At 39.3% G+C, this 5,000-nt stretch overlaps 1 protein-coding gene across 20 annotated transcripts in view; it reads left to right on the plus strand.

Annotated features, from left to right (window-relative positions):
- LOC107567371 (protein tyrosine phosphatase receptor type D) overlaps positions 1-5,000 on the plus strand; it is a 304,365-nt gene that overhangs the window by 149,492 nt on the left and 149,873 nt on the right. For all 20 annotated transcript variants that reach the window (XM_016253039.1, XM_016253041.1, XM_016253044.1 and 17 more), the window contains exon 6: positions 3,598-3,635. The gene's annotated coding sequence lies outside the window, so the exon portion shown is untranslated. The remainder of the gene's footprint in view (positions 1-3,597; positions 3,636-5,000) is intronic.

Consider the following 5,000-nt stretch of genomic DNA (forward strand, 5'->3'; position numbering starts at 1 on the left):
TGTGTGTGTGTGTGTGAGAGAGAGAGAGAGTGTGTGTGTGTGTGTGTGTGTGTGTGTGTGTGTGAGAGAGAGAGAGAGAGAGAGAGAGTGTGTGTGTGTGTGTGTGTGTGTGTGCTGGTATTCCCTATGTTATATGAACCAAATGTCCCCACGAGTATAGCAATAGCAGTAATTTACCATGATTGAACTCATGTACAGTAAAGGCCAAAAGCTGCATCTGTGGTTTCTGTACTGTAAAAATACAGTAATAACATTTTAGGTTTCACAGACTTAAATTTACAGTTATTTCTCATATGTTTCATTTACTGATAAAATGTCAATATACCACCCTACTGAAGTATCAAAATCTGTTCTGTACTTTCATAATATACTGATAACCACTAAAGCTCATGTGGTAAAGAGAAAGACATATAATGAATCAAAGTTCATCACAAGTAGCACGTTTTCCATAAGCTGAGGTAAATAGTAATTTGGGTTATAACTGTAAAATGAAATGAAAATTCATCAAATAATTAGTTTTTAAAAAGGGATATGAGGAGACATTTACAATTAATTTGAATGCAACGAGTACACTTGTATTTTAAATATTTCTGCTTTAAACTGTATTTGATATTTATGGAACTTTTTATATTTTGAACATTGAATTAAACGCCATATACAGTTTATTGTGTAACTGGAATATCAATTATAACCAGAGGGAGGGGAGGGGGGGATAAAACAAATAAATAATACAAATTCTGCTTAATGCAGGACTTTTAAATTAAAAACAAGCCTAGAACACAGTGACTCTTATTTTGCAATGTCTTCACTATTTCCAGCTGTTGATTCAAACAGATGAGGGAGATCAAATATGCACTCTTACAAGCGTCTGCAACATATTACAATATAAACACAGTGTAAAAGTGCTGCATTCATTAGGTGTGATCTGCACTGAGCCTGTAACTCAACTACTGTAACAGCACCACTCTTTTCCTTTGAATGTGCAGCGCTCACATTTATTTCAAAATATCAGCACCTTATGAAGTTTAATATTCACATTAGGTTGTGTCGTGATTCCTATTTTTGCGTCTCCAATTTTAAGACCGCTAAAAAATTCACAGACCTACTCCAAAATGCATTAGTTCGCATGCATCGGTGGTTACTCGCGAGTGCAAGTGAATTATTATTGCACTGTTAACCAATTATTAGGTTTTTACCGCAACGTTTCGCTGTTGAAATGATCTTCTGCTCTCGATGCTGAACACACTGCCGCCGGTTACGCTGAAGCTGCTTCTGGACGTTTGCCTGCTTGTGAGCGTAATGGACTTTAACTGGTTGCAAAGCCTCATGGGACTCCAGAACCAATTGAGAGAGTGTTGAGGAATCCTGTCTTCAGAGTTTAATGAGGACCCAGGGGACGATGCGACGACAGCGGCTGCCGCAGCCAATCAGGAGCTGTAAAACTCACCTGCTGCTGGAGCACGAGCCCATCAGTGCAATCACACTCCCGACAGACACTCGCTCACTGAACCAAACCTGTACCATCATGCAGCAGGTGGAGCCAGTGCTCACGTTCTGCGTTTTGATTGGCTGATGGCTTTGTCAGTCATCGGTGTGGGACTGAACATACAGACAGCTGACGTTATGTTCACATGTAGAAGAACAAACTGAACTTCCAAACACACTCATACACTGGAACCAAGAGTGCAGGATTTAGGGGTTGTTTACACAACACCGTCTTCAATTAAAAACTGAAATCTTTTTGTTATGCCATTGGGCTAGATGTACTAACAGCTTGTGCCAGCGCAAACCGTCTTTGCCGTTAAAATAGTACTGTCAGGATTTACTAAAGAAGGGCAAGGCGTGGACACTGTCATTTTTGCGCCTGATCTTATTGAATATGCATTTGTAGGAGTTTCCCTTTCAGATGCAACATTTATGGCAGGAGAGTATTAAAAGGAATCACACAATGCAATTTACTAACGTTTGCACTCGTCAAATTACTGGTGTTTGTGACAAAATTTATCGCCCCAAAAAAACATGTCTTAAACTATTTTGCGCCTGTGTCGTAAGTAGATCACCTGCACCTGATGAGCATCGGCTCTGCTTATTTGCGACTACACTAATTTGCGCTGCGCTTGTTATATTGTGTTGGTCAATATGTAAATGAGATGTTGAATTTGTGTTCTCTCATTTCTGCATTGTCAGTAAATCGCCCACAGAAATGTCCACGCCCATCGGCGCTGTTTTGGAATTGCGCTCTCGCGCTAATTTGCCCTGTTTAGTAAATCTGGACCATTGTCTGTGCACGAAACTTCCAAAAAACATTAAATTAAACATTAATTTTGTTTTAAGTAGAAAGAATCATATACTATTTTCTCGTAAAACATACTCATACTTTTAAAACTTACTTTTAACTTAAAATAAATGTGTATCAATGTGAAAAATGTGAATTTAATTATGTTCTGTTGGGATTAATTGGATTCAGTACAGTTGAGTTAAGAGTAAAATGTATTTGAATTCAGTTTTGTTGAGTCGAGTTGAGATGAATTGAATTCAGTTATGTTGGGTTAAGATGTTGATTTAAGTTAAATTCAATTGCATTTTATGTTGGTTTGAGTTGAATTTATGCATTTGGTGGACACATCTATCCAAGATGAATTTCAATTAGTTGGGTTGATCTGAATTTAATTAAGTTGAGTTGAGTTATGTAGAGTTTGGCTGAGCTGAGCTCGGTTGAGTTGTGTTGAGTTATGCTGGGTTGAATTCAGTTGAATTGAATTGAATTGAATTGAATCAGGTTGGGTTGTTTTGTTGGGCTGAGGTGGATTTAGGCATTGTGCAGATACTTTTATCCACGGCTGAATTCAATTCAGAGTTGAGCTGGACTAAATTCAGCTGATTGAGTTACGTTGGGCTGAGTTGAGATTAGCTGAATCAAAATGAATTCAGCTGAGTTGAGACATCGAGACGTTGGATTAGAAGTTGTGAGAAGTTGATTTTGAGCTGAATTATATTTGAAATAAACATTTTTGTGGAAACCTTGATGCATTTTATTTTTCAGGATTCACAGATGAACAGAAATTTCAAAAGAACGGCATTCATTTGAAATAGAAATCGTTTGTAACATTATAAATGGTTTTACTGGCAGTTTTGATCAATTTAATGTCATTTGTTCATATTTTGTCAGTATTACTAATACTAATTGTTATGATGTCTTGAGAGAGAAGATCCCAAAACAACAGAAGTCTTTACGCAGTCTTTACTGTCACTCAAACTCGTGTCGCGGCCGTCGAGAGCAAAGACTTCCGCATCGCTGATCGCTCACAGTCTCATAGAAACTCATAGAAATCTCCTTCTTTCTCTCTCGAAATGAATCGACGGTTTTCCCGGATTGTCAGCTGTCCAATAATCTCTGACCTTTCAGATGTCTGCAGTTCAATTACTCGCCAAACGAACGCTTGCCACGTTCAGCCGCCGCTGATGGTGATGAACTTTACGGCGGCGTGTTTCCTCATTCCCTCCGCTGGCTGATTCCTGAGATTAGACTGATGGGACGAGCGAGGCGCTTTCATCTGAGTTTGTGTGGTTTTAAATTGAACTGCTTTTGTTTTTCAGCTCCTGAGTCCTCAGGATCTTCGCCAGGGCTTTCAGAGGTAACGTGCCGTGGCTTCTGTGCATGTGTGCATGTGTAAGCGTGTTCGGCGGCGGGCCGACCTGCTGACGGTGTGCAGGTGTAGTGCTTTAGCAGCAAAACCATCACACACACACACACGTTGTCTAGTTTGCAGACTGTGAAATCATTGTGCTGAGCTTTTGTTCTCTCTAAATCTTGACCATCCAATCAGAACCGCCGCTGAGCTGTGACTGACGGTGATGAATGCCCGCCCCGATCCCATCAGCTCTGTTAGCATGAGCAAAGCATGCTGGGAGCATCTCGGCAGAGACACTGGCACGTCATTAATACAAACTCTGAGGAAACAAACAAAGGCAAACTGAACTGTTTTATACACCTACAGCACGATCCATCAGCGCAGAGAAACTCGCTCAGACATCAGCTCATTCTTCACACGGCTTACAGACACAGTATGTGTGTGTGTGTGTGTGTGTGTGTGTGTGTTTGGATTATATTGCAAGCTTCGTTCACAATGATTTTGCCTGTGAAGAAAAATGAAAAGTGCAGAGAGACAAATCAGAGTTGCAGGAAACATCTGCCTGGTGTCTTTTAATGTGTGATTTCCAAAGCTTGCTTTGTTTGCCAGAGAAGCAAACCACTAACTGAACTACATAATAGAAATATTTAGAGGATTTCATGGAATTTTTGTGAATGAATTTGCTGCAGCACTTCTGAAAAACTGTAGCGATATTTGTGGAAAATGTTCATTGTTGTTTTGCAGTGAAAACACATCAATAATCAAGAAATACTTATGGAACTAGAATTAGTGACAGTAATAGTTACTTCAAGAAGATTCAGCTGTGGTTATGCATTCGTTCAAAACATTAAAAAGTAAAATAATGTTATTTGATAAGTCTGCTGGTAAATCAGGCATTATGAGGACTAGCAAATATTCACCCCGTTTTACAATATATGGAGTATTTATAGTGGTTAAATGCTAATAAATTATAAAAATAAACTTTAATTTTATGTCATGTGCTTAACACAAATAAGTCACTCATGCAAAAATAAGGGAAAATGCTTACATTTTGGAAGAAATATTGATAAAAACCAATTATCGGTCAATTTCTAATATTGCTTCCCCTTTCCTTGGGTTAACTTAACCTGTTAAATCATAATAAGACATTTAACAAGCTGCTCACATGGTGTGTGTGTGTGTGTGTGTGTGTGTGCGTGAGAGAGAGAGAGAGTGTGTCTGTGTGTGTGTGAGAGAGAGAGCGTGTGTGTGTGTGTGTGTGCGTGAGAGAGAGAGAGAGTGTGTCTGTGTGTGTGTGAGAGAGAGAGCGTGTGTGTGTGTGTGTGTGCGTGAGAGAGAGAGAGAGTGTGTCTGTGTGTGTGTGAGAGA

The sequence above is a fragment of the Sinocyclocheilus grahami genome, unplaced genomic scaffold (assembly GCF_001515645.1).
Source record: "Sinocyclocheilus grahami isolate Dianchi unplaced genomic scaffold, SAMN03320097.WGS_v1.1 scaffold1151.1, whole genome shotgun sequence".
NCBI lineage: Eukaryota > Metazoa > Chordata > Actinopteri > Cypriniformes > Cyprinidae > Sinocyclocheilus > Sinocyclocheilus grahami.